Source organism: Colletes latitarsis, chromosome 4 (genome assembly GCF_051014445.1).
Source record: "Colletes latitarsis isolate SP2378_abdomen chromosome 4, iyColLati1, whole genome shotgun sequence".
Classification (NCBI taxonomy): Eukaryota; Metazoa; Arthropoda; class Insecta; order Hymenoptera; family Colletidae; genus Colletes; species Colletes latitarsis.
Genome location: NC_135137.1, coordinates 39543285 through 39562318, shown reverse-complemented (window position 1 = coordinate 39562318; position 19034 = coordinate 39543285). Strand labels below are relative to the sequence as shown.

General features: G+C 43.5%; 1 protein-coding gene across 5 annotated transcripts in view; it reads right to left on the bottom strand.

Annotated features, from left to right (window-relative positions):
- The window catches only part of Trpgamma (Transient receptor potential cation channel gamma), a 79899-nt gene that overhangs the window by 54947 nt on the left and 5918 nt on the right, over positions 1-19034 (bottom strand). Inside the window, exon 2 of one of the 5 annotated variants that reach the window (XM_076763080.1) lies at positions 6342-6395. The exons of the other annotated variants lie outside the window; for them this stretch is intronic. The gene's annotated coding sequence lies outside the window, so the exon portion shown is untranslated. The remainder of the gene's footprint in view (positions 1-6341; positions 6396-19034) is intronic. 5 annotated transcript variants of the gene reach the window in all.

Genomic DNA, 19034 nt, shown 5'->3' with positions numbered 1-19034 from the left:
GAAAAATAAACGTTTGGATATTCTAAAAACTGGTAACACAGTAACGCGTGGGTTCGAGATCGTTTCAAGTTTTATCAAGAAAAAGATCGTAAGCCTAAATTGCCTGAAAGTATTGCACCCACCTCGAAAGAACTCTAACTTTTAATTAAGATTCGTTCTAAAATATTGTAACGGAGTTGGGTGTGTTCTTAATATCTACAAAAAATAATTTATCACGATATGAAGCAACTGAGCGAATATTTTAATAAATTGGTAAGTCATAAAGCAACGAACTTGAGATTTTTAGGAGCCTTTGACTTTATAACGTTTCACCCCGCAATGAAACACGCGTCGAGGCGATTTTCTCTTCTTACGAGGCGGGGGTGCCTAATCCGAAGTTACAACCTAAGCTCGCGGGACACCCGGAATATGCTAGCGAAACGTCGTAAAATATGGAACGAGGTGCTTAAGCGACGTACCGTCGGGCGATTTTCCGCCAAAAGGTCGATCGTAAAGCACGAGTAAACTTATAATTAAATGCGGCGCGAGTGGTTGTGGCTACGATGCGCACATGTAATTCCAATTAAACCGGCACGCGATGTAAAAGAGAGCAGAAACGGAAACGGAGACGCGAGAAAGCTTCGGCAGGGTGCCAAAGATTTTCCCCGGTAGCGTGTTAAGCTAATTAAAAAATAATTAGCCAGCAAATAAGCATCGGGCGAGAGATAGGTTAACGAGATGCTCGCGGCACCGCTTTACGGCCAGACTATGCCCATCGATTTCCAACTGAGAGACTTCTTTCGTGGTTTTGGTAGTTGTGCAAAATATCTGCGATTCGATAATTCAAGATTTTGCGATAAATTATGCGACAGTCGTCTTCGGTGATACGTTAAATCTATCCGTTGCAAGTGGCATTTGATCACACGGTCGATGCAACCACCATCCCCGTAATTATCCAGGCTACGCCTATTTTGCAAATTATCGTACGCAACTGTCATCTGCAAACGCAACTATCGATCCATTCGCGAATCGCTCAATAATCGGTCAGATACAGATACATCCTCGAGAAAGCCTGTGAGGACTATGCAAGCAATTGTCGAGGAATTCGGGATATACAATATTTAAGTATCGCGATTTAAGCTTCTGTTTAAGTTTGCATCCTCTTTTCCCGAGTCGTTCTGATATCAATTTGCGGCGGAGGTCGGCCAACACCTGTTTGCTAACCTACGCGGCCACAACGGGGTCGAGGAGCGACGCGAAACAGAACCAATAACAGTTTCCGTTGACGAGAGACCGCGCGAAGAATCGTATCGCAATAACCAGGGGAACGGAAACGCGGAGGTCGCGAAATCTCTTGCGAAAGTCGCAGCTGCGTCCGTGGCTGCTAAACGCGCCAAACTTTGTCATCGAAGTTTCCGCGGCGAGGCGAAGAATTGCGACGGATATCCGCGCGAAACAAACTCACACCGGCGTGAACCGACTCTTGAAAAGTCAACACGGCGGAAATCTTTACGGCTGAATTTAATAAATCGCGCCCAGGCCCTCGGCGATTCCGACTTTTATCGCCGCGTACTTCCAGGCAAACTCCTCCAGATCGAATTACATCTACTATCGACTTTTGAGAAACCATCATCGAAGGATTTACCAAAGAAGGGAGTCTTAATTATCGTAGCAGTATATAGATACAATAATGCGATTAATTGGATCGTAGAAGCCTTAATGAGACGAGGCTTTGCGTCGTAAAACACGGAGAACCCCCTAAACGGACTAAATAGAACATAAAAATTAATATCCAAAGAGGGTACAGACTCGATGAAGACGTTTATTATTCCAAATAAAAGTGTCAGGGTATTATGGCTGTGGTGTTAGTTGATGGTCGAAAAATAATTATACACTTTCGTTCTCAGTAAGATTACAAAATAATAAAACTGATTGAATTATTAAATAACGTGTTGAGCCTGAACAGCTAAAATTCAATCCTGGCCTAAAACCAATATTTACAAGAGGTTGTTCGCCATTACGATAGGATAATTGTACCTCAGAACAATGAAACGATGCTTCAGTACTAAGGGCATCTCCACATCTGGCACTAGTGGCCTGTAACCTATCGAAATATATTATGGGCAGCAAATCCAAGCTCATGATTGCCCACTTTATCGACCACCCACGCAGCCACGAGCACAACGATTATCATAGGATATTACGATACAAGCCCCGTAAGCTGTAATTCGATAAATCTAATACTCCATCCGTGTAAATTTTTAATTTCCTACGCTACACTAAACAAATTAATAACTTTCCTCGACTCAGATAAATTCTCCAAGCTCCTAGAAAATTAAAATGAGCCAACCCATCGTTTGTATATGTATCATTGGTCTGATTCGCCCAGATTAAATAAGGACGACGTTAAAAAATCTCCTTTGTCTTTTATTAATTTCTTCTTAAGGCACTTTCCTCGCGAGATACTTTGAAGATTACGATTCCAGTTTATCCCGAGCCCCGACACATAAATCGTTATAATTAGATTTTATAATTAAATTTCCCCCATACTCGTTAGCTAATTGGTTCGCAAGCATTTTCAGCCGTTTCGAATAACATCGCGTGTCCCTCTAATCTTCTTTGTAACGCTTCGCTAGAAAAAATTGTGCTCGCCGGCGGACGATCGTTCGAAGTGTTCTCGTTAAAAATAGATTATGAGAAATCTTAATATCAAGCATCGGGGAGATTAATGTGTAGGCCACGCTCGATGTAACGCACGAGAAATTTATAACCCCACGTGTTACTTATAATACGTAATCGTTCTACACGCGTCAAGTTTAATGTTTAATGGGCACCGAGCACCGCGGGATCCCGTAATGCATTTTTATAACGCGGCGCCGCTCCTTTTTTGCGCAACATCGCAAAACTTTCCCGCCGGAAACGGACAAGCGCAATAAAAACGGAACGAGACCGTGCCCCGTGCGAATTCGCAGCACTTTTCCACGCTGGACTTCCGGTCCGAGAAACAAACGTTCGAACGAAACGAACCTGCCAGTTTCCGATTCGATTTCCCCCGAAGCCGCGGCACTTCGCTTAAATAGCGTCCAACAAAGATGGAAGGACACAATTCACGAATGCACAATGCCTCCAATCAGTCGAGCACTCGTTCCGACGCCACGTGGTTGTTTATCCGAAAATCGACTGCAATTTCTCCGGGGAATCCTACTCCGAGTGATGAATGAACTCTGACCCCCTTCTGTTCCTCTCGAACTCTTCGATTCGAGTGACGGAATCGAAATCGATCGCGAATACGAATGGCAATGAAGTTTACTCGCTCCTGTGATCGAAAACATAGTACACCAATGGGTATTAGGTTGAAGAACTACCGTCATTTTGGTATACTTTAAAAATATTCAACGTTGTACTGTTTTGAATTTAAAATTCAGATCAATGGACAAGAAAAATCACCGATATTTTATTCCGTACACGAGAAAACTCTCTGGATGAGGCCACCATTTTGAATAAAAAACGACTATCGGAGAAAAAAAATATTTTTGTGTTCTACAAACTAGTGCATATTCATGTATTACGAGTCCAAGTTGTTCGAACATGTAGTTCCATTGCAGTATATTCCTGAAAAATCACGAATATTTTATATTTCCAAGACGGTGTTAGCCATGTAAAACAGATGGCTTGGAGGAATTGATTTATTTTTAAAGATTCATTGTCTGAGAAAAAGTTTCATGGTGGAAGCACCAAAGATAGTTTAAGGTCCTTAAGATTCTTTTAATTGGCACGATATATTATTGGTAAGACGAATGACCGGTTCAACATCATCACACTGTGTTAGCCGTGATATCAAACAATTTCCAGCTCAAACATTCTTTTCTATCTTTAAAAATAAACCAGTTATTCATGTGGCTAGTTTTAAATACCCCACCGTGTATAAGCACCGATGATTACACGCGTGATAAAAATTTCAAACTCCTGACTAAACTTTTAATATTTTTCCACGACACATCAGTATGCCACGTCACACCTGTTAGAAAACACTGTACTATTGTACTCTAAAACCAGGAATCGCATAAACAAATATCGAATAATGCATCTATCACTAGCTATTTTTAGAACACTACAACTCCATTGTTACTTTCACACACGTGCTCACAATTTACCTATAAAGCATACACATTCTTAAATTTTGATGTTAATATAAATGGGAAAAGTAATGTGTATCAATTTATTTGCTAAAACAATGGAATTCTTGGGAAATGGTAGCTAGTTTGCCCTTCTTATTTTCAGAAGTAAATAATGATCCACCGAGAAGGAAGTGATTTATTAACTATCACATCGTACTGACCATGATTTAACGCTAAAATGAAGTTCGAACGTTTGTAACATTCGCCTTCAATTAATCCTCGACAGTCAGATCATCTAATGAGCAAAGTTTGCGAGTGAATCTGACAATTTAATTTGTTATTCGAGAATAAAAACCCAACTCTGGCGTCGTTGCAAAGTTAATGAAAACAAAATTCCCGTGAAATTAATATGGTCTCGTCTAAAATTAAGATCTTATCCCCGGGTAAGAATTTTGCCCAGCTCGGTTGCTCGACTTCAGTTTCCCGACAATAACCATCGACGGCGCGTTTGTTCGAGAAGAACGCTCGTTACCGCCGCCATTACAAGACAAGATCACGGTCGCAGCTTTCGGTTCCAATTAGGCTCGTATTCAACGACGAGTTCCGATCGCTCGTCTTCCGGAAGTCGCTGTGAAACAGAAGAGAAGGCGACCATGATACAGAGCTGACGGCACTCGACTGTGTCTAGCGGCGCGGTAAAAGCTCCAGAATGGCTTTCAGGCGCATCGAGTTCGAGATAAGCCACGTACCCCCTTTTCTCTCTCGAAGCTTTTTCTTCGTCGCGTTTCCTCGCCTTTGGCTCTTTCTTCCGTCGCTTCGAAGCTTTCGCGCTCGCCGCGAGCGTCGCGTGTCGTCGCTTTTTGCATTTCCTCGACGAAGAAAAGCACGCGGGGAATAAAGGTGCGGAGAAAGAACCTCGCGAATGGATAAAGGAGCCCCGCGGAAAGAGCTCCTTTTCTCGTTGTTTCTAATTTTTCGACACAATCGAGGGGGAGCCAGACGGGGAAAAACGAGCAGCTACAGAGAACGAGAGCTTTTTCCTTATTCATTATGCTATGTAACCCTTTAATGGATTATTAGCGATACGCATAGTGTGCAAACGTAACAATTATAATGGAATTGTATCGGATAATTGAATTTCTGCGGCGCCGAGGAGTCTGAATGTTTTGCATTCTTGCAAGTTCCAACGCTAATCGGTAGATCTGAAATTAACAAAATGCCAAGTGCGTTTTCCTTTCTCGTCTGTTAAGGAGAATATTAGCGACGGATGCTCGCAGAAGCGAATCCTATATCGCGAATCAGGTTCAAATCTAGCCTCCCTGTTCCTTTTATTTCGTATTTTACGTTCCGAGCTTTCTCGGTGATTAAGTATCGCATTCACGAGCTTCTTGCTCCATCCACTTTCTGTTCCCGTTAGATAAAAAGGACAGAACGCTTTTGTTACAGTCTATTTGTTTTCTGCCCTTGTCGGGAAATTGGATTAAGGGGATTGAGAATTCAGCGGGATATGGAAGAACGCGTCGTCGAAACGATACCCAAGAATACCTTTAAAATATTCGAATACGATAATTGCTGAAACATTATGCGATGGTGGATCTTGAGATGCATTCGACGCGCTTGATGAATCTGATTCCCGCCCCATTTGGCGCGCGCCACGCTCGCTAGTAATCTAATATTTTCCCATATAAGACGGATCCACCCCCGCGTTTTTCACTCGATTGTATCCCAAGGAAGCGAATAATCCTGGCTCGCGACTGCAGTTTACAGGAGCAAGCTCAGTACATACGCTCGGCTCGATATCTCAAATGGAATCTCTTTGAATTCCGCGTCCACTGATTCCGACTGCTCGGCAATCCTTGAATTTTCGAGGAAATTCCACGAACATTAGCGCAATCCTTTCGATGGCGGATCGATTATGAAGTCGACGGAGTCGTCGATGGTATTGGTAATCGTTCGATAAGCTCGAAGACGAATCGGAAAATAATCAAGTTTTCCCTATTCCGAATTCGTTTGGAATTCTATAGCGTCGTGGTACTCGTGACTCGAATCAGCAACTCGAAGAAAAGAAACCAAACGATTTCGCTAACGTGTTATATAGCGGGGCAGAGCTTTCCCAGGGATAGTACTGTCCGAGAATCGATTATTCGGGGGTAGGAAGAATTCTAGCTAGTCCAGCGACACACGGATTAAGGTGTCCCCAGCTTCCACGGAACCGGGTCTGTCGAAATTATTTCTAGACAATACCTGTGCCGGAGCTGAGTCCCATTCATCGGATCAGCCCTCGTGTCCTCGTCTCGCCTAAAACAGAGAACGGCGTTTCTGTTAATTAGTACACCATCCGCGCGAGTAATTAAGGGAATGCAGCCGAGACGGGCGGTGCAGCATATCCAATTTCGAAGTCGACGTTATCTCTTTATTTCCCTGTCTCCTACCGATGAAATTAAAGCAATTGACGTAACACGAATTTCACAATTCTGCACCTTTCTTCTCCCTAGAGAACGAATACGAAAGCCCCTTTCCACGGGGAGTGTATTTTTTTCAAATTACGCACACGCACACAATTCTGACGATGAAATAGAAAAGCGAGACACGCTCCTTCTGGAAACGCGTACAAAGTGCCGCCAGTCCGTGTACAAGCTGTCTTTTTCTATTTATGCGCTCTCGAAAGACTACTCTAAAAATGGAAAGTGCTCTTAAGGTATCGCGCCTCTGACAGGGATCCGCACGTGTGATGCGACCACCGCGGAGAAAAGTCTAATGGAAAACTCTCTTTCCAGAGACTGTACAGGTTTAGGCTTTTCGAAACGTTAGACTCTATTCTTTTAAAATAATTTCAAAATTTATTTTTAGTAGCTTCGGATAAGGAGAGTCGTCCCTTAAGCTGTCTTTGATTCTCTTCCGTCAGGTGTACCATAATCGCGAGTCTAACGCTTTGTCTGGCACTTAGTCGAGAGCTCCGAAACAGCCCAGACAGTAAGGAAACTTTACGGTCTTGTATTCCCGGGCTACGAGAACCAGCGAACTCGATGATTCAGCATCCGGAACCGTGTTACCGCCCGATGTCGGACCGGATGATCTAAACTATGTATTGCAGAATGCTATTGAATTTCGCTCACGTAAACGCGCAAACTTCTCTGCTCGACTGCTAACCGAGATCTAAGAACACGATGCAATCACAGACTATGTATAGGAGTTAGAAAAAAATTTCAAATCGTTCTGAAAGCGGGAGTCAATTGCAACCATTTTTGGAGAATAGGCATACTTTCGAAAACCTACGCAGTTTCAAGAAAAAAATTCTTTGGGCAAATTGGATGTAAGATCTACTCGTATACTTCGTTTATGATGCAGTCTCTTAATGATGAGAAATCTCTTACCACCGATGATTCAGCGTCTGCGTCATGCAATATTTCACTCGCTCGATGACGTGATGACGTATTATGTCAGCGCTAAAAGGAAATGCTTCGCGGTTCCAGAAATCAATGTTTTCTTTTTCAAATTATTTTATCCACCTCAGAAATAATACACCTATTTTTACTACTCTGTTTGGAATTTGTAATCGTGGGGCCTTCAACGTCCCAAAAGTATACTATTGAAAAATAAAATGCATAGACTTCTTTTCATAACTGTTTTCACGTTATCTGGGCAGTTGTACAAAATAACACAATGTTAATTATAACAAAATGTAGCCACTGGGGAAATATTCTACGATAGTACAGTTACGGGTTAAAGTATTTTCAGTAGAAAGGTTTTTTTTTTATTTCTTACGAATAAAAACATCCCACCGGAACTCTCCGATGGATCGAATCGAGGAGAGGATAAACGGAGAGTTCCGGCAGCTTTTGCAAGAGACGAACGGGAAAATCGAGAGAATTAGGGAGGGATGTTTCGAGAATGAAAGCATAGTCGATGCTTTCGAGCAAGCGAGAACCGCATGTAGGCGCGTTCTTGGATGGTCCGCAGCTGTTGTCGAACTAGCATGCGGCCACGTGAAGCACTCGTGTTGCATTCGACTCCCCTTAACACATTTACGAGCTTCATCGAATCGGTCGTTACGTTTCCGCAGCCGCGTCTACGAAATTGGCCTGGTCGATCGAATCGCCGAGGTCGAAACAAAGAGTAAAATTCTAATAATAATTTTGCTCGAAACTAGCGACTATCCAGCGACTTATGAACGGGAGTGAGTTAGAAAAACGAGTCGAGAAACTTCACTGGGAGCAAATCGAGTTTCCAGAGCCGAGAAGTGCTCGAAGAACAAGAGGTCTGAGCCCACAAGACGCATTGTTACGCGAAAAAGTGCATTCTGGAGGAACACTGTCTCCTGGCGTGGTGTTCCGTAATTTAAGTTCGTCGGGGCAAAACGCTCGCAAAGAAGAATAGAACGCTTCGAGCGTTGACACCTCAATTTCACGCTCATAATTGGGCGCCTCCAGGTTAATTCCCTGCACGGAAAACTAATTGCGTTTCGGATTTGCATACTAGAAACCACGCGAAAAGCCGGCTGCGCCTTTGCACGTTCGCGAGCCATTCGTAGATGGAGGAGGGCAAAAAGCGCGCTTTTATTGTCTAAAGTGTTTCCAAACCGTCGTGCCGCTCGATTAGAAAACTTTTTCTATAAGTGTCTGAAAGTTTTGGTCGGTTTCGCGGCAAAAATTGGCCGATTGCGTTTACTAAAAGGAGTTTCACGCTTTGCCAAACATTTGCTGCGGCCAATAAAGCGAGCGAGGAGTGTTATTGGAAAAGCGTAACCCTCGTTGCCTTGTACAGTCTTCCTGATAAAATAAATAAAAAATAGAATTCACCAAGATCCTGTTCTCGTCTGTGCAACATCTCGACCGATTTTATCTTCTATTTATCGAAGCAAAGTACTCGATCGGATCCTCGGCGTTACTTACTCGCCGGGAACGTTCGATGCACATTCTGACTGTTTAACGTATACAACAATAAAAAGTGGCCAAGTTCCTACTCGAGCACGTTTCGATATACAGTTTACGTTTGCGTTTGCTCGACGATCGACCACTTAAAAGATGAGCAATGTTTATCAATTTTCGAATAAAACTCTTACGAATCCTCGTGCTTCGCGAAATCGTTCTCTCTACTCGAATTTGCTTCGAAGTGGATCACGGATCGGGGAAATTCGTCGATACGTCTTATAGTTTATCGTCCGAGAAACGCGACCGATTAAGACAATGATACGGTCGATCGAGCTGTCCTGATCTCCCCAAACTTTGAAGAGAATCAATTCCATGCCAAAGTACAAACATCTGGAACCAAATCTACAAACAGTGTCCCGATTAAGTCGCGTAACCGTAATTTCGATTGAAACGCAGCGGCAAGATTTAGGAAACAGTCGGTTCGGTTAACTTGAAATCTGTGCAAACGCTTTCAAACGAATCGAAGCGTATGGTTTCACGGGGACGATGTAATTGTACATGGAGACAAATACCCCGAGTCGAGTTTAGGTGTGTGCGACACGTGCTTTCTACGAGCATGTTCGACTCTCGCGTGTACCTCGCCGGCTTCTACGAGAAAACGGCCTCGCGAATGTGTATTACTGTTTGCGAAGTACCTCGAGAAACGCGATAAAGCCGAGTGGAACATCATAATCTCCTGACTCTCCAGGGCAAAGGTGACGATCGTAAAAGGACGAGAGTTCGATAACATCGGCAAATGTTTCTCTTTTAAACGGCCGACTTTCTGCATTACAGTCACGAGCGGTGATCGAACCGAAAAAGCACAATGTGGAGTACAAATTTACGCAAATTTTATGCAATACACTGTCAATTGGACAAAGCGAATCGCGTGACACGAGTACCAGCGATAAAAAATGATTTCGAACGCTTTTCCCTGGGCATACCGAATCGACTGGAAAATGATCGCCGTAGTAATTTATATTTAGAGAGCAAATGGACTTAATCTTATGTAGATTTCATAATGTCTTACAAGTCTGTGAATCGAATTGTGAGTTGGAACATTTTTGATGCCTAAGACTGCAAATCAAGGTGTCTTTGTTTCCCCGCCAGAATCATTTTACATCGCATACTGCGGTCGTTTAAACGCAACAGGGTTACGAAAATATATGGCATTGCGTTTCAGAAAACCTCTATGTGCCTTGTTTATAGATACGGTAGCGTGAAACTAATCGCGCCAGTAGATTCAAAGTAAATTTCGCCCGCAGCCTTTCAACGCTGTCAATTCATTTACGTGTTCGATTCAAACGTTGTCGATAATTGTGCAATTCGACGTCGACGTTTAATTAACTCGTTGAAGTATGGGGGACTTTGGTGCACCGTTCGTGGCTAACATTTATTCCAATGCGAGAAAGTTGAAGAATCCCATAAACGTTATAAAGAATATCCATTTTCCCAAATTCAAATTTACTCTGAATAAATGTATGTAATTGTTGCATAAATATTGGGGGATGTTTTCTGCACCTTCTCGACAAAATTTTCTATCGTAAGTGGTCCCGCGCACAAGCCACGAGCAGAACGTTTTTAGTTCAATAAAACCGACGGAGAAGGTTACTCATCTGTCTTCAATCGAATGGTCCGCGCCACGGGGTCTTTCATCTTGGCTCACAGAAATTAGGTTCTCCCTGTCGGATATTAAATGAGTGATTACAGTGTCGTAGACAAGGAGAAAGAAGCAGGGGGTCCCGTATAAGGATTATTACCAGCATGTTTCCTACCACGTCAGCGAGTCTCGATCGTATTTACACGGACATCGATATTAAATTCTTTTTTCATGGAACGACGGCAGATTCGATGACAGTAGCTAGATCAAGACATCCACGTTTCAGCGTCCGATAAAGTGAGAATATTCGCCGTAATAACGGGAAAGTTTGTCGAACGAAATCCTCGGGCACGCTCGTTCAAATTTCGTCTAATTAATGGCCGAGATTAAGGGAATTGATAACGCGGGGGAAAATAAAGACCACGAGAGATGGGCGCGATGCATGCACGTGTATGAAATTGCTGCAATTTATTTCAATGGACCTGTTGTGTTTAAAACGCGAAGTATAAGATCATAGTCATTGTACTTATATCGTTAAATTAAATACATTGCCTGTAGGCGATATTGTATACGCGATATATTGCCAAAAGAGTTATTCTTTTTATTTTGCATTGTTATTTTAAAGTTGTTTGGGCATGTAATATGGAATTATGGCGGTAAACCGCGCTTGGGAATTGCAACTCGTAAAATAAATTCGTTCGCTTGTATACACGCAAATAAAATCGAACGATTCGTCACCGAATTTACGTTTGATTTTTTCGTCGCCCCCTGGGTGGTACCAATTGTAATTGCTAGCGAAATTTTTATGCACCGCTGCTCGCAGTCCCGATTAAAACCGCGCGATTCGTGTTCATTAAACTTTAATCCCGACCGTCTCATTATTCGCGTAAAGCTCAGGGGTGGGTGAATGTCGGAATATGTGCACATTCGCGAATAATATTTTCGATTGTCCGTCGTCGTCACGCGCAGGACACCGAGACGTAGGGTTTCCTGTTCGCGTCACCGGTGCAATTCTAACTCGATAAAAGGAGACAACATCCAGCCACGTTTTCGAACTCCGAGCAAACAAGATCGGATATTTCAAGAGAGATATTCCGTTTCTCGAGTCCTTCATTCGCGATGCTCATGGGACACCCTGGCGCCGATGCAAAGGGCGAAACTCGTAACATAATCGAAACGACAGCTCTCCTTCGGTAGAAAACAAATTGAAAATGTAGAACGTTGGTTACGAGCCTCCTGTTTCGGCGAAACCGATGGGGAAGATTCGTCCGGATGTTGGTGACAACAGTTTTATGGGAACTACTAATTTATTAACTTTTCCACGATCGATGATTCGAAACACAGTCGAACAAACAAGTTGTATTTTGCGTTGCATCGATTTAATAGCTATACAAATGTATATACAAATTGAAACCTATAAATGTACGAATGTATAATACAAATCGAAGGGAGGATTTTGGTTTCTTAGCTAGCGACAGAATCTCTCGGGACGGAATATGAGAAAAGTTTGATGAACGTAAGGAAAGCCTCCCCCCTCGAGTATTGTTTTTCTTACGAGAAGTTTGGGCTTACGCGTGTTCGTGTGGCGAACGAATAAAGCGGAAAAGGACTACTTTCGTAGCTCCGCGTTCGCCCAGCTACGTGTTTGACAAACGTTTTGGCGTGTACGGCCGGAAATGGTCGTGTGCTTTGTGCATCGGGGGCCAAACAATACGGCTGGTACCGCAATGCAGCCCCTCTTGGACGAATTCGAAGCTGAGCGTTTGTGCAAATCGGCCACCGAAGGCCAAACTTCGATCCAAGCCGATAGGAAAGTATAGAAATAAACGATTCTCTAACCTCGATGGGCAATAAACAACAGATAACAATGAAAATCATATCTCGTTTCGTAGATTTAATTCGCGAGCACGATTCAATAACACATATTAATTCCAATAACAATCCGTTTTTTTTTTTTTCAGAAACGTATTTGCACGTAGAATTAATATACGTTTCCAATTCTCTCTCAAAGACCAATTTAACGTTCGGTGCAGTTTGTTAATGGAAAAATATTTGCCTATCGTTCAATTTCATTTCGCAATATTGGAGAAAAATTATCATTTCAACCATACATTCGTAAAATCCACAAAACCCGACATTCCTATTTATATTCCATCCCCCAGCGACAGCGCAATTTTTCGAGATACCGTAGAGCCGTGTTTTCGATGCTGTTGCACGGCCGTTAAAATTTTCAGAAGCCCCTACTTGCGCCAGAATCATCTACTGTCGCACGATGGATCGGTTTTATTCGCGGATTTTTTTTTTACAGATAGATTTCGATGCTTCTGGTATTTCTTTAAACCAGTTTAGCGATACTCGCGTTCGAACGAGCGCATGTTAAAAATTAGAGAAAAGTACTCGCAAATTACGTTGAATTTTCCACGCGAAAGATGACACGGAAACACTTCAGGATGCAAACGAAAAGCGCACAGAGGGGAATCCGTGTAAAATATTCGCTAAAGTACGCGAGAAATTTGATCAAAATGTACACAGAACTATGACATGGCACAGGCATTTCTGGTGCCTCTGCCTGTTCCGAGCGCGATAATTATATTGGCATTAAAATATTTCTTCCCTATCCCCATCACCGTGTCCTTTAAATTTCTTTCTCGACCAAAACTAGTTCGCTTCTCTGATAGTTGTACGTCGAATCTAGTTGACTATTAACGGAGAACTGTAGCAGATATTATTAGAAGATACGCTAGTAACTGTAAATATTTTTAAAGGCACTTGTGCTTCAAGTTTAGCGATCCTAGTTCGAAAACAAGATGATTCATAACGCGCGTGATATTCATGGTGAAATCGACTAAGTAAAAAATTAATGATTCACTCGGGAATTAACGTATTTTCCGGCTCCGCTACCTCGTAGCTTTGTCGATAACACCGATGTCCCGGGAATTTTGGATGCTCGTTCCGCGTCGAATTAAGTATGCAAAGTTCCAAATCGCTTTGGATGTCCAGGCATTTTCCAGAATTATTCGCGACGCGAAACATCCGTGTCGAAACAGCGATTTCGAGCGTTAAACGACTCCGTTCGCGGAAAGCTCGCAAAGTTTCGGCCGACGTTCTCCGACTGATAAATTGCGCGAGGTTTAGATTTAGGTCCGGTCACTTTAATGGACACTGCAAATCCTGATACTCATTTGGAGAATCGATATTGCGGCTAATGGGTCGGGACAGCCATTTATCTTTGGTTATTAGATAAGACCGATACGCGTTGCATACGCTTTGCACCGCGCGATGACAGGAAACGTGAGATCGCGTAATTGCAACAAACGTTCCGCTCTTTAATGCAAACGATATTACAATCAATGATACGAGGCAGAAATCTAAATTCAACGCGTTCCCCGCCACAATTCGACCGGGGAAATGGTCCGCGACAGGTCGCGATATATTTGTAGTAATCGTACGCTTTCAATTAAGTACAAATAAACATTTATTTAATGGGCCAACTGAGTAGTATGAACGTAGACTTCCCCGCAATGTGACAATTGTCGACAGGTTATATACGGGTATAAAATCGACAATCGTCGCATACGCCTGGTAGCGAACGTGTTGATATAAAATATTAAGTCGACGGTGAAATCTACCGGTACTGAACGCGGAACATGTGATTTAACAATTAACTTGGATCAACCGAACTCTATTGAAAAGGAAATACTTCTGCAAACACGCGATAACAAGGCGCATTTGTTGTATCGCGGAGTCGTTTGAATTATTTTTCGAGCGGGCGGAATTTATGGCGCGATACAGGGGACCGAGGAAAAATTAAAAGCAAAGCGGGTTACGCGCGACGAGGGTGCAACAACCGTTGCATCGCGTGAATAACCAACAACGTAAAAACGACTGAACCGCATTTTCCGCCTCCTACTATAACCCTCTAACGAGAAAATAATGTTAAGGCCTCGAATTCCTTGCACGATAGTTTTCACATACTTCCGATCCTCCGTTTTCGTAATCCTTCCCTACTATGCAAATTATTTCCGCTTGAACAAGTCTCGAGTAAAATTGTCGAACTTGTCTGGAAGTTAGATAACTTTTTTTAAATTAACTTCCTATCGATAACTAATTTACAAGTTATGCATTGAACAAATTCCGAGATACTCAAATAAAACTTGCAATATCTCGACAGCGAGGAGAAATCCGAGGTACCAATGGTGGCGTTTCATTTCGCCGATTAGGGATTCCGTCCCAAGGAATCGAGATACAATTTTCATTGCTTGATGCGACGCAATTAATCTTCTGGCTCGGTTCCTCGCGAAACTCTGCGGCGAAGAGTCAAAGGCAGCGACGGTCACCTGAATATTGAAATGCTAATCTCGGCGTGCTTTTAATTCGCGAATCGTCTTTCTCAGCCGTCCCATCCTCGTCCGCTTATTACTCGTTCCCGGGGAAATTCGGAACGCCCGGGTTCGTTTATCCCCGGCTCGGTTGTAACGTCGATAAAAACTTTCCTTTCGCAATCTCGTCGTTACACGGTAACGCGTGACTCGAATTACGAGACAAGAACGAACGACTGGCGCAGGATGAATGAATCTCCGGAGAACGGATTCGGTAGGGAAAAAAGAACGAATATGACGCGAAACCGATAACAATGTTCCTCTTTTCGACTATTCGAACAATGCGTCCCTTTTCGATTGGCTCAATCAGTCCGCCGGAAAGTTTAAATTCCTCCGTAATCGGGAAAGCATGGTTCGATCGGCCATTATCTCGTCCCCGCGAGAACCTTTTCTACTTTGCAATTTAGAGCGAAGCTGTGCAATACGACCCGACTCTGAGAAAAATGCAGATATATTCTTTAGTAATTCACGATTCGTTAAATTAATTTTCTATCGAAGACGATAACTGTAAGTCTTGACAGGACTGACCACATTTTTATTTACCGTGAGTCGACGCTTGGTTGAATCGCGAAAGGGGATTTTATGGCGATTGTAAACTTATTCAAGAATCCAGGAAACTTAGGCGACGTTTGCTCTCGTTCGTAACGTGTCGCAGTCGTCGTAAAGGACCACCGTGACAGTCGTAGGAACAAGTCGTAGCCCAGCGAGGCCAGTTAAACACGCGGGTGAAGAAGACAAGCAACGAGAGGATCGTGAACGCGGGGATCGGGAGGGAGGAGGGGATCAATGAGGATGGCGTCGCTCTGGGGCGTCGACGTTTAGGTACGCGCCGCGACGCCGACTCTCCGCGAGATTCGTGCGCCTTCTCAAACATTAGCAACGGAACAAAGTAAACAAATGGGGGGAACTCGTTTAGGGTTGGTCGGTTGGCCCGTGAACACGTGGAAACTTCTCTACGATGTCACTCTGGGTCATCCGTGCTGAACCTACGAGCTTTTATTTGGTCCACAAATTAATTTTAATGTATATTTATGAATTGAAAAATTAAATGAGAGGCCTCCTCCCTCTCAGATGCCTTACGAAGGCTGACTGGGGCGTCTGACTCTATACGGGTCACAATCACTTCCATTCCAGGGATTATCATTACGACGTTATCCACGGATTGTTAATTGGCTAGCTAACGAGAGCCGCGATTGCGGATCCTTTGTGAAATTTCACGAGATTTCGCTGTGCCCTGCAAAAGTTACGCGATTGAAGATAGTTTCATTCTTCGCGATACGTTGACAGAGTTTGTAACGCTGGCGAGACATCGAAACTGGGAAACATGGAACACTATCAACTTGTCTGTACGTTACACTACCTTCTGGGACACGAATCGACGATTCCATTATGCCCTGGAGTTCTGCACACTATCGACCATAAGCTTTACGACACCGCGTCGATGAAAAATGTTTCGAAGTTAAGTTACCACGACCTTTAAAACTCGATCTTTCTGCGAGCTGTGTTTTACTACGACGAGTGGAAAGTACTGAGGGCGTAGAGAATTCCAGGAAGCACGGGTGAAGTTTTATTGGCAACGCGGGGCAATTTTGATGCCCGACTCGATCAATTTGTCGATCAACTTTTTCCCGCGCGGAGACGTCATCTGCATACCCCCGAAGGAACGAAATTGATTTCCGCCTAGGCGCAGGGCGAAATAGGTGCGACAACGCTCGCGATTCGGAACGAAAGTAACCGCATAACGAACCCGAGGAAAACTTTTCCGCCCCGGGAAAATCGATCCTACTCGAGCGCGCGCGTGTGTGTGTGTTTGAAAATTACGACGCATCCTTTAAATGTCGCGACGACTCGCGACGAATTTGCAACAACGTTAACAGAATAATTCAACGCTGTCACGGTTGCTTTCCAGGTTGTTATGCTCGAACCTAATTATATCATCCGCTCGAAGTTCCTTACCAGATTTCACGGAAAGTTTCCTGGCCCGAGTCACGGTCGAAGGGACCTTAAACATTAAAATAAAGAGTTCAACGTCGTAATTTTCCTCTACGATCTCTACTTTCGCTTAGAACGGAGCGATAGCCTGACCCAGTAACTACAATCATCCTGTACGGTGCACACAGGGACGTTCCGTTCGTCTTATCGGTCTTTTTGCAGCGTGAGATTCAAGAAAGCTTCGATCGAAGCCCGGTTCACCCAGTCTTTCGAATGCAGCCGAATGGAACTGGTTGCATTTTCTCGGACAGCGCTTGCCACTGTCCGGAAATTAAAAGCCACGCACAAGCTATAGGAAGAGGAGCCCGCTTCTTGCGGATCCCCGCGACGCGTTTGTTTACGGTGCTGGAAAATTGGGCATCGAGCAATTTCTGATCCGGAGATGACGATTAGGCCGAAACAATTTCGGTGGCACAATACCAGCCCTGACAGATGCGCCGCGTTGTTACTACATACGTGCTCGCCTGTAATACACGTGCACGAGCACGGTCGTTTACTCCATATCGACACGCGTCTCTAACTTCGATACACTTCCATCGTATTCAATGTCACGTTGCACGCGTGCACGCCTATCGCGATGCTATTTGCATGCGTGTAATTTGTATGCAAGAGCCGACGCGTATGCAGATCAGCCGGCGCAGCTTGCACGACGAGGAATAGAAACTTCTTCGGGGCTCTGTCGGGAGATTTCGTCGAGTTACCGTGCAAAATTGCGAACGGATGAAATTCGTTGATTTGTCTGCCCCCTCGACTGTTCTAATTCCTGCCTGAACCACGAATATTCGCGACATCGTGTTTGTTACTTGATTATGACTTCTCGAACTCTAGCTCGTTAAATGGCAAAGACTTCTAGTACGATTTATCTACAACATTGTAGCGTTTCTTTATAAAAAAATCTATCTTTCTAACGTGTTTATGGAAACCATTCGTCTCGTTAAAGTACCAAAAAATGTTGGTCTTCGCGGAGAACTTCGTGGCTTCTGTCTTCGCTCGGACAGTTCTAAAGTTTTAACGCAGAGTCGTGAATCTGTTCGTAGCGTTGCTTACTAGTCTTCCTATTCTATATTCGTCTCGTCTGCTCTCTCGATCTACGATTATTCCTCGCCTCTCCTCGTCATCTCCCGCGTAAAACGTGTTCGAAAATCTTGTTTCCGGTTCATATGCAATAGCCATAAATTTGACCGCATCTCCCCCCTGTTTGAAAAGCCTAGCTGATTCAACGAGAAACAAAGATAGATCACCCTTGTAGCTTCGTCTACAAGATACTTAACACCGATTCTCCTTAACGATCTTGTCAACCTTATCTACATCAATCTTTCATATCGCTCCGCTAACTGCCATCCTTCTTATTCACAGGCACCTATTTTTACTTTGCTTCTCCATATTTTTAAACCATAATCCTTGTTTCCTTACCTATCTTTTCGATATTACGAACTTGGACAAAAGATGCCTATCTCTATTTTTATAAATTAATTGGGTATATTATTCTAAGATGAAACACAGAGTGTATTTAGATAGAAGAAATTGCCGGTGATTTGATACAAACCTCCGAAGAATTCGTATCAATATATCACTGAAACGTGCGGCACTATAATATAATACTTGTTTCACCCTCGCGTGAGATTCCTCGCGCATACGAGGTTCCAATAATTAATTTCCAAATTCATCTCGGTTAAATATCCCCTTACATTGTTTTGTCGCGCGGTCATTATTTATAGGTGGGAAAGTATTCCGTGGAAAGCGGGTGTGTTCGACGGCGGCACAAAACGTTAGCCTTTGGATGACCCAAATAATTGAGCGCTCCGATAACCCCAATTCAGCCGATGAAGAAGCATGAAAATAGGATAATAAGAGTTCGACCAGAGGATAAGATAAGAGCACGAAAACGAAGAAGGGCGTTACACTTAAAACTTCCCTGAAGCGTAGTCCGCTTTTTCTCTCTCTGGTCCTCTCCGGAGGACGGTATTTTAACGAGAATCTTTATGCAGGTCATTGAAAGGGACGAGTCGAGACGCGCGCCTCTCGTCGTTCCGAAGGGGAAAATGGCGAAGTTCTG